This window comes from Peromyscus maniculatus, chromosome 14, assembly GCF_049852395.1.
Source record: "Peromyscus maniculatus bairdii isolate BWxNUB_F1_BW_parent chromosome 14, HU_Pman_BW_mat_3.1, whole genome shotgun sequence".
Lineage (NCBI taxonomy): Eukaryota > Metazoa > Chordata > Mammalia > Rodentia > Cricetidae > Peromyscus > Peromyscus maniculatus.
Window position 1 is genome coordinate 40,600,876 of NC_134865.1, and position 11,336 is coordinate 40,612,211.

The following is an 11,336-nucleotide window of genomic DNA, read 5'->3' on the forward strand; positions in this document are numbered from 1 at the left end:
TGCATGGCACACTAGGGTTCAATTAAACTTCCTAAACGGAGTTGAATCACGTTGAGATTCAAGTTCTAGCAGCAAGTGTTCATTCAGGCTAAGAACAGCACACTTGTGCTTTTCTGGCCATATACAGTGCAAATAGCATTCGCGTCTGTTCCCAGCCAGTACAGTGTATTGGACTGAAGAGAAGCTCCTGTTTTACTCAGTTTCCAATACTGAGTTGAACTAGATATGCCCCGTTTGTGTAGGAAGCACAGTTCTTTTGTTCTGAGCTAGCTCACTGTACGTGCCCTTTAGGAAACACAGTAGAGTGAAAGAATGCTGTTTTCTCTAAAACAGAGTGTTTTTCTTGCATGGCACACTAGGGTTCAATTAAACTTCCTAAACGGAGTTGAATCACGTTGAGATTCAAGTTCTAGCAGCAAGTGTTCATTCAGGCTAAGAACAGCACACTTGTGCTTTTCTGGCCATATACAGTGCAAATAGCATTCGCGTCTGTTCCCAGCCAGTACAGTGTATTGGACTGAAGAGAAGCTCCTGTTTTACTCAGTTTCCAATACTGAGTTGAACTAGATATGCCCCGTTTGTGTAGGAAGCACAGTTCTTTTGTTCTGAGCTAGCTCACTGTACGTGCCCTTTAGGAAACACAGTAGAGTGAAAGAATGCTGTTTTCTCTAAAACAGAGTGTTTTTCTTGCATGGCACACTAGGGTTCAATTAAACTTCCTAAACGGAGTTGAATCACGTTGAGATTCAAGTTCTAGCAGCAAGTGTTCATTCAGGCTAAGAACAGCACACTTGTGCTTTTCTGGCCATATACAGTGCAAATAGCATTCGCGTCTGTTCCCAGCCAGTACAGTGTATTGGACTGAAGAGAAGCTCCTGTTTTACTCAGTTTCCAATACTGAGTTGAACTAGATATGCCCCGTTTGTGTAGGAAGCACAGTTCTTTTGTTCTGAGCTAGCTCACTGTACGTGCCCTATAGGAAACACAGGAGAGTGAAAGAATGCTGTTTTCTCTAAAACAGAGTGTTTTTCTTGCATGGCACACTAGGGTTCAATTAAACTTCCTAAACGGAGTTGAATCACGTTGAGATTCAAGTTCTAGCAGCAAGTGTTCATTCAGGCTAAGAACAGCACACTTGTGCTTTTCTGGCCATATACAGTGCAAATAGCATTCGCGTCTGTTCCCAGCCAGTACAGTGTATTGGACTGAAGAGAAGCTCCTGTTTTACTCAGTTTCCAATACTGAGTTGAACTAGATATGCCCCGTTTGTGTAGGAAGCACAGTTCTTTTGTTCTGAGCTAGCTCACTGTACGTGCCCTATAGGAAACACAGTAGAGTGAAAGAATGCTGTTTTCTCTAAAACAGAGTGTTTTTCTTGCATGGCACACTAGGGTTCAATTAAACTTCCTAAACGGAGTTGAATCACGTTGAGATTCAAGTTCTAGCAGCAAGTGTTCATTCAGGCTAAGAACAGCACACTTGTGCTTTTCTGGCCATATACAGTGCAAATAGCATTCGCGTCTGTTCCCAGCAAGTACAGTGTATTGGACTGAAGAGAAGCTCCTGTTTTACTCAGTTTCCAATACTGAGTTGAACTAGATATGCCCCGTTTGTGTAGGAAGCACAGTTCTTTTGTTCTGAGCTAGCTCACTGTACGTGCCCTTTAGGAAACACAGTAGAGTGAAAGAATGCTGTTTTCTCTAAAACAGAGTGTTTTTCTTGCATGGCACACTAGGGTTCAATTAAACTTCCTAAACGGAGTTGAATCACGTTGAGATTCAAGTTCTAGCAGCAAGTGTTCATTCAGGCTAAGAACTGCACACTTGTGCTTTTCTGGCCATATACAGTGCAAATAGCATTCGCGTCTGTTCCCAGCCAGTACAGTGTATTGGACTGAAGAGAAGCTCCTGTTTTACTCAGTTTCCAATACTGAGTTGAACTAGATATGCCCCGTTTGTGTAGGAAGCACAGTTCTTTTGTTCTGAGCTAGCTCACTGTATGTGCCCTTTAGGAAACACAGTAGAGTGAAAGAATGCTGTTTTCTCTAAAACAGAGTGTTTTTCTTGCATGGCACACTAGGGTTCAATTAAACTTCCTAAACGGAGTTGAATCACGTTGAGATTCAAGTTCTAGCAGCAAGTGTTCATTCAGGCTAAGAACAGCACACTTGTGCTTTTCTGGCCATATACAGTGCAAATAGCATTCGCGTCTGTTCCCAGCCAGTACAGTGTATTGGACTGAAGAGAAGCTCCTGTTTTACTCAGTTTCCAATACTGAGTTGAACTAGATATGCCCCGTTTGTGTAGGAAGCACAGTTCTTTTGTTCTGAGCTAGCTCACTGTACGTGCCCTTTAGGAAACACAGTAGAGTGAAAGAATGCTGTTTTCTCTAAAACAGAGTGTTTTTCTTGCATGGCACACTAGGGTTCAATTAAACTTCCTAAACGGAGTTGAATCACGTTGAGATTCAAGTTCTAGCAGCAAGTGTTCATTCAGGCTAAGAACTGCACACTTGTGCTTTTCTGGCCATATACAGTGCAAATAGCATTCGCGTAAGTTCCCAGCCAGTACAGTGTATTGGACTGAAGAGAAGCTCCTGTTTTACTCAGTTTCCAATACTGAGTTGAACTAGATATGCCCCGTTTGTGTAGGAAGCACAGTTCTTTTGTTCTGAGCTAGCTCACTGTATGTGCCCTTTAGGAAACACAGTAGAGTGAAAGAATGCTGTTTTCTCTAAAACAGAGTGTTTTTCTTGCATGGCACACTAGGGTTCAATTAAACTTCCTAAACGGAGTTGAATCACGTTGAGATTCAAGTTCTAGCAGCAAGTGTTCATTCAGGCTAAGAACAGCACACTTGTGCTTTTCTGGCCATATACAGTGCAAATAGCATTCGCGTCTGTTCCCAGCCAGTACAGTGTATTGGACTGAAGAGAAGCTCCTGTTTTACTCAGTTTCCAATACTGAGTTGAACTAGATATGCCCCGTTTGTGTAGGAAGCACAGTTCTTTTGTTCTGAGCTAGCTCACTGTACGTGCCCTTTAGGAAACACAGTAGAGTGAAAGAATGCTGTTTTCTCTAAAACAGAGTGTTTTTCTTGCATGGCACACTAGGGTTCAATTAAACTTCCTAAACGGAGTTGAATCACGTTGAGATTCAAGTTCTAGCAGCAAGTGTTCATTCAGGCTAAGAACAGCACACTTGTGCTTTTCTGGCCATATACAGTGCAAATAGCATTCGCGTCTGTTCCCAGCCAGTACAGTGTATTGGACTGAAGAGAAGCTCCTGTTTTACTCAGTTTCCAATACTGAGTTGAACTAGATATGCCCCGTTTGTGTAGGAAGCACAGTTCTTTTGTTCTGAGCTAGCTCACTATACGTGCCCTATAGGAAACACAGAGTGAAAGAATGCTGTTTTCTCTAAAACAGAGTGTTTTTCTTGCATGGCACACTAGGGTTCAATTAAACTTCCTAAACGGAGTTGAATCACGTTGAGATTCAAGTTCTAGCAGCAAGTGTTCATTCAGGCTAAGAACAGCACACTTGTGCTTTTCTGGCCATATACAGTGCAAATAGCATTCGCGTCTGTTCCCAGCCAGTACAGTGTATTGGACTGAAGAGAAGCTCCTGTTTTACTCAGTTTCCAATACTGAGTTGAACTAGATATGCCCCGTTTGTGTAGGAAGCACAGTTCTTTTGTTCTGAGCTAGCTCACTGTACGTGCCCTATAGGAAACACAGGAGAGTGAAAGAATGCTGTTTTCTCTAAAACAGAGTGTTTTTCTTGCATGGCACACTAGGGTTCAATTAAACTTCCTAAACGGAGTTGAATCACGTTGAGATTCAAGTTCTAGCAGCAAGTGTTCATTCAGGCTAAGAACAGCACACTTGTGCTTTTCTGGCCATATACAGTGCAAATAGCATTCGCGTCTGTTCCCAGCCAGTACAGTGTATTGGACTGAAGAGAAGCTCCTGTTTTACTCAGTTTCCAATACTGAGTTGAACTAGATATGCCCCGTTTGTGTAGGAAGCACAGTTCTTTTGTTCTGAGCTAGCTCACTGTACGTGCCCTATAGGAAACACAGGAGAGTGAAAGAATGCTGTTTTCTCTAAAACAGAGTGTTTTTCTTGCATGGCACACTAGGGTTCAATTAAACTTCCTAAACGGAGTTGAATCACGTTGAGATTCAAGTTCTAGCAGCAAGTGTTCATTCAGGCTAAGAACAGCACACTTGTGCTTTTCTGGCCATATACAGTGCAAATAGCATTCGCGTCTGTTCCCAGCCAGTACAGTGTATTGGACTGAAGAGAAGCTCCTGTTTTACTCAGTTTCCAATACTGAGTTGAACTAGATATGCCCCGTTTGTGTAGGAAGCACAGTTCTTTTGTTCTGAGCTAGCTCACTGTACGTGCCCTATAGGAAACACAGGAGAGTGAAAGAATGCTGTTTTCTCTAAAACAGAGTGTTTTTCTTGCATGGCACACTAGGGTTCAATTAAACTTCCTAAACGGAGTTGAATCACGTTGAGATTCAAGTTCTAGCAGCAAGTGTTCATTCAGGCTAAGAACAGCACACTTGTGCTTTTCTGGCCATATACAGTGCAAATAGCATTCGCGTCTGTTCCCAGCAAGTACAGTGTATTGGACTGAAGAGAAGCTCCTGTTTTACTCAGTTTCCAATACTGAGTTGAACTAGATATGCCCCGTTTGTGTAGGAAGCACAGTTCTTTTGTTCTGAGCTAGCTCACTGTACGTGCCCTTTAGGAAACACAGTAGAGTGAAAGAATGCTGTTTTCTCTAAAACAGAGTGTTTTTCTTGCATGGCACACTAGGGTTCAATTAAACTTCCTAAACGGAGTTGAATCACGTTGAGATTCAAGTTCTAGCAGCAAGTGTTCATTCAGGCTAAGAACAGCACACTTGTGCTTTTCTGGCCATATACAGTGCAAATAGCATTCGCGTCTGTTCCCAGCCAGTACAGTGTATTGGACTGAAGAGAAGCTCCTGTTTTACTCAGTTTCCAATACTGAGTTGAACTAGATATGCCCCGTTTGTGTAGGAAGCACAGTTCTTTTGTTCTGAGCTAGCTCACTATACGTGCCCTATAGGAAACACAGAGTGAAAGAATGCTGTTTTCTCTAAAACAGAGTGTTTTTCTTGCATGGCACACTAGGGTTCAATTAAACTTCCTAAACGGAGTTGAATCACGTTGAGATTCAAGTTCTAGCAGCAAGTGTTCATTCAGGCTAAGAACAGCACACTTGTGCTTTTCTGGCCATATACAGTGCAAATAGCATTCGCGTCTGTTCCCAGCAAGTACAGTGTATTGGACTGAAGAGAAGCTCCTGTTTTACTCAGTTTCCAATACTGAGTTGAACTAGATATGCCCCGTTTGTAGGAAGCACAGTTCTTTTGTTCTGAGCTAGCTCTCTGTACGTGCCCTACAGGAAACACAGTAGAGTGAAAGAATGCTGTTTTCTCTAAAACAGAGTGTTTTTCTTGCATGGCACACTAGGGTTCAATTAAACTTCCTAAACGGAGTTGAATCACGTTGAGATACAAGTTCTAGCAGCAAGTGTTCATTCAGGCTAAGAACAGCACACTTGTGCTTTTCTGGCCATATACAGTGCAAATAGCATTCGCGTCTGTTCCCAGCCAGTACAGTGTATTGGACTGAAGAGAAGCTCCTGTTTTACTCAGTTTCCAATACTGAGTTGAACTAGATATGCCCCGTTTGTGTAGGAAGCACAGTTCTTTTGTTCTGAGCTAGCTCACTGTACGTGCCCTTTAGGAAACACAGTAGAGTGAAAGAATGCTGTTTTCTCTAAAACAGAGTGTTTTTCTTGCATGGCACACTAGGGTTCAATTAAACTTCCTAAACGGAGTTGAATCACGTTGAGATTCAAGTTCTAGCAGCAAGTGTTCATTCAGGCTAAGAACAGCACACTTGTGCTTTTCTGGCCATATACAGTGCAAATAGCATTCGCGTCTGTTCCCAGCCAGTACAGTGTATTGGACTGAAGAGAAGCTCCTGTTTTACTCAGTTTCCAATACTGAGTTGAACTAGATATGCCCCGTTTGTGTAGGAAGCACAGTTCTTTTGTTCTGAGCTAGCTCACTATATGTGCCCTATAGGGAAACACAGAGTGAAAGAATGCTGTTTTCTCTAAAACAGAGTGTTTTTCTTGCATGGCACACTAGGGTTCAATTAAACTTCCTAAACGGAGTTGAATCACGTTGAGATTCAAGTTCTAGCAGCAAGTGTTCATTCAGGCTAAGAACAGCACACTTGTGCTTTTCTGGCCATATACAGTGCAAATAGCATTCGCGTCTGTTCCCAGCAAGTACAGTGTATTGGACTGAAGAGAAGCTCCTGTTTTACTCAGTTTCCAATACTGAGTTGAACTAGATATGCCCCGTTTGTAGGAAGCACAGTTCTTTTGTTCTGAGCTAGCTCACTGTACGTGCCCTACAGGAAACACAGTAGAGTGAAAGAATGCTGTTTTCTCTAAAACAGAGTGTTTTTCTTGCATGGCACACTAGGGTTCAATTAAACTTCCTAAACGGAGTTGAATCACGTTGAGATTCAAGTTCTAGCAGCAAGTGTTCATTCAGGCTAAGAACAGCACACTTGTGCTTTTCTGGCCATATACAGTGCAAATAGCATTCGCGTCTGTTCCCAGCCAGTACAGTGTATTGGACTGAAGAGAAGCTCCTGTTTTACTCAGTTTCCAATACTGAGTTGAACTAGATATGCCCCGTTTGTGTAGGAAGCACAGTTCTTTTGTTCTGAGCTAGCTCACTGTACGTGCCCTTTAGGAAACACAGTAGAGTGAAAGAATGCTGTTTTCTCTAAAACAGAGTGTTTTTCTTGCATGGCACACTAGGGTTCAATTAAACTTCCTAAACGGAGTTGAATCACGTTGAGATTCAAGTTCTAGCAGCAAGTGTTCATTCAGGCTAAGAACAGCACACTTGTGCTTTTCTGGCCATATACAGTGCAAATAGCATTCGCGTCTGTTCCCAGCCAGTACAGTGTATTGGACTGAAGAGAAGCTCCTGTTTTACTCAGTTTCCAATACTGAGTTGAACTAGATATGCCCCGTTTGTGTAGGAAGCACAGTTCTTTTGTTCTGAGCTAGCTCACTGTACGTGCCCTATAGGAAACACAGGAGAGTGAAAGAATGCTGTTTTCTCTAAAACAGAGTGTTTTTCTTGCATGGCACACTAGGGTTCAATTAAACTTCCTAAACGGAGTTGAATCACGTTGAGATTCAAGTTCTAGCAGCAAGTGTTCATTCAGGCTAAGAACAGCACACTTGTGCTTTTCTGGCCATATACAGTGCAAATAGCATTCGCGTCTGTTCCCAGCCAGTACAGTGTATTGGACTGAAGAGAAGCTCCTGTTTTACTCAGTTTCCAATACTGAGTTGAACTAGATATGCCCCGTTTGTGTAGGAAGCACAGTTCTTTTGTTCTGAGCTAGCTCACTGTACGTGCCCTATAGGAAACACAGTAGAGTGAAAGAATGCTGTTTTCTCTAAAACAGAGTGTTTTTCTTGCATGGCACACTAGGGTTCAATTAAACTTCCTAAACGGAGTTGAATCACGTTGAGATTCAAGTTCTAGCAGCAAGTGTTCTTTCAGGCTAAGAACAGCACACTTGTGCTTTTCTGGCCATATACAGTGCAAATAGCATTCGCGTCTGTTCCCAGCCAGTACAGTGTATTGGACTGAAGAGAAGCTCCTGTTTTACTCAGTTTCCAATACTGAGTTGAACTAGATATGCCCCGTTTGTAGGAAGCACAGTTCTTTTGTTCTGAGCTAGCTCTCTGTACGTGCCCTACAGGAAACACAGTAGAGTGAAAGAATGCTGTTTTCTCTAAAACAGAGTGTTTTTCTTGCATGGCACACTAGGGTTCAATTAAACTTCCTAAACGGAGTTGAATCACGTTGAGATACAAGTTCTAGCAGCAAGTGTTCATTCAGGCTAAGAACAGCACACTTGTGCTTTTCTGGCCATATACAGTGCAAATAGCATTCGCGTCTGTTCCCAGCCAGTACAGTGTATTGGACTGAAGAGAAGCTCCTGTTTTACTCAGTTTCCAATACTGAGTTGAACTAGATATGCCCCGTTTGTGTAGGAAGCACAGTTCTTTTGTTCTGAGCTAGCTCACTGTACGTGCCCTTTAGGAAACACAGTAGAGTGAAAGAATGCTGTTTTCTCTAAAACAGAGTGTTTTTCTTGCATGGCACACTAGGGTTCAATTAAACTTCCTAAACGGAGTTGAATCACGTTGAGATTCAAGTTCTAGCAGCAAGTGTTCATTCAGGCTAAGAACAGCACACTTGTGCTTTTCTGGCCATATACAGTGCAAATAGCATTCGCGTCTGTTCCCAGCCAGTACAGTGTATTGGACTGAAGAGAAGCTCCTGTTTTACTCAGTTTCCAATACTGAGTTGAACTAGATATGCCCCGTTTGTGTAGGAAGCACAGTTCTTTTGTTCTGAGCTAGCTCACTGTACGTGCCCTATAGGAAACACAGTAGAGTGAAAGAATGCTGTTTTCTCTAAAACAGAGTGTTTTTCTTGCATGGCACACTAGGGTTCAATTAAACTTCCTAAACGGAGTTGAATCACGTTGAGATTCAAGTTCTAGCAGCAAGTGTTCATTCAGGCTAAGAACAGCACACTTGTGCTTTTCTGGCCATATACAGTGCAAATAGCATTCGCGTCTGTTCCCAGCCAGTACAGTGTATTGGACTGAAGAGAAGCTCCTGTTTTACTCAGTTTCCAATACTGAGTTGAACTAGATATGCCCCGTTTGTGTAGGAAGCACAGTTCTTTTGTTCTGAGCTAGCTCACTGTACGTGCCCTTTAGGAAACACAGTAGAGTGAAAGAATGCTGTTTTCTCTAAAACAGAGTGTTTTTCTTGCATGGCACACTAGGGTTCAATTAAACTTCCTAAACGGAGTTGAATCACGTTGAGATTCAAGTTCTAGCAGCAAGTGTTCATTCAGGCTAAGAACAGCACACTTGTGCTTTTCTGGCCATATACAGTGCAAATAGCATTCGCGTCTGTTCCCAGCCAGTACAGTGTATTGGACTGAAGAGAAGCTCCTGTTTTACTCAGTTTCCAATACTGAGTTGAACTAGATATGCCCCGTTTGTGTAGGAAGCACAGTTCTTTTGTTCTGAGCTAGCTCACTGTACGTGCCCTTTAGGAAACACAGTAGAGTGAAAGAATGCTGTTTTCTCTAAAACAGAGTGTTTTTCTTGCATGGCACACTAGGGTTCAATTAAACTTCCTAAACGGAGTTGAATCACGTTGAGATTCAAGTTCTAGCAGCAAGTGTTCATTCAGGCTAAGAACAGCACACTTGTGCTTTTCTGGCCATATACAGTGCAAATAGCATTCGCGTCTGTTCCCAGCCAGTACAGTGTATTGGACTGAAGAGAAGCTCCTGTTTTACTCAGTTTCCAATACTGAGTTGAACTAGATATGCCCCGTTTGTGTAGGAAGCACAGTTCTTTTGTTCTGAGCTAGCTCACTGTACGTGCCCTTTAGGAAACACAGTAGAGTGAAAGAATGCTGTTTTCTCTAAAACAGAGTGTTTTTCTTGCATGGCACACTAGGGTTCAATTAAACTTCCTAAACGGAGTTGAATCACGTTGAGATTCAAGTTCTAGCAGCAAGTGTTCATTCAGGCTAAGAACAGCACACTTGTGCTTTTCTGGCCATATACAGTGCAAATAGCATTCGCGTCTGTTCCCAGCCAGTACAGTGTATTGGACTGAAGAGAAGCTCCTGTTTTACTCAGTTTCCAATACTGAGTTGAACTAGATATGCCCCGTTTGTGTAGGAAGCACAGTTCTTTTGTTCTGAGCTAGCTCACTGTACGTGCCCTTTAGGAAACACAGTAGAGTGAAAGAATGCTGTTTTCTCTAAAACAGAGTGTTTTTCTTGCATGGCACACTAGGGTTCAATTAAACTTCCTAAACGGAGTTGAATCACGTTGAGATTCAAGTTCTAGCAGCAAGTGTTCATTCAGGCTAAGAACAGCACACTTGTGCTTTTCTGGCCATATACAGTGCAAATAGCATTCGCGTCTGTTCCCAGCCAGTACAGTGTATTGGACTGAAGAGAAGCTCCTGTTTTACTCAGTTTCCAATACTGAGTTGAACTAGATATGCCCCGTTTGTGTAGGAAGCACAGTTCTTTTGTTCTGAGCTAGCTCACTGTACGTGCCCTTTAGGAAACACAGTAGAGTGAAAGAATGCTGTTTTCTCTAAAACAGAGTGTTTTTCTTGCATGGCACACTAGGGTTCAATTAAACTTCCTAAACGGAGTTGAATCACGTTGAGATTCAAGTTCTAGCAGCAAGTGTTCATTCAGGCTAAGAACAGCACACTTGTGCTTTTCTGGCCATATACAGTGCAAATAGCATTCGCGTCTGTTCCCAGCCAGTACAGTGTATTGGACTGAAGAGAAGCTCCTGTTTTACTCAGTTTCCAATACTGAGTTGAACTAGATATGCCCCGTTTGTGTAGGAAGCACAGTTCTTTTGTTCTGAGCTAGCTCACTGTACGTGCCCTATAGGAAACACAGGAGAGTGAAAGAATGCTGTTTTCTCTAAAACAGAGTGTTTTTCTTGCATGGCACACTAGGGTTCAATTAAACTTCCTAAACGGAGTTGAATCACGTTGAGATTCAAGTTCTAGCAGCAAGTGTTCATTCACGCTAAGAACAGCACACTTGTGCTTTTCTGGCCATATACAGTGCAAATAGCATTCGCGTCTGTTCCCAGCCAGTACAGTGTATTGGACTGAAGAGAAGCTCCTGTTTTACTCAGTTTCCAATACTGAGTTGAACTAGATATGCCCCGTTTGTGTAGGAAGCACAGTTCTTTTGTTCTGAGCTAGCTCACTGTACGTGCCCTATAGGAAACACAGTAGAGTGAAAGAATGCTGTTTTCTCTAAAACAGAGTGTTTTTCTTGCATGGCACACTAGGGTTCAATTAAACTTCCTAAACGGAGTTGAATCACGTTGAGATTCAAGTTCTAGCAGCAAGTGTTCTTTCAGGCTAAGAACAGCACACTTGTGCTTTTCTGGCCATATACAGTGCAAATAGCATTCGCGTCTGTTCCCAGCCAGTACAGTGTATTGGACTGAAGAGAAGCTCCTGTTTTACTCAGTTTCCAATACTGAGTTGAACTAGATATGCCCCGTTTGTGTAGGAAGCACAGTTCTTTTGTTCTGAGCTAGCTCACTGTACGTGCCCTATAGGAAACACAGGAGAGTGAAAGAATGCTGTTTTCTCTAAAACAGAGTGTTTTT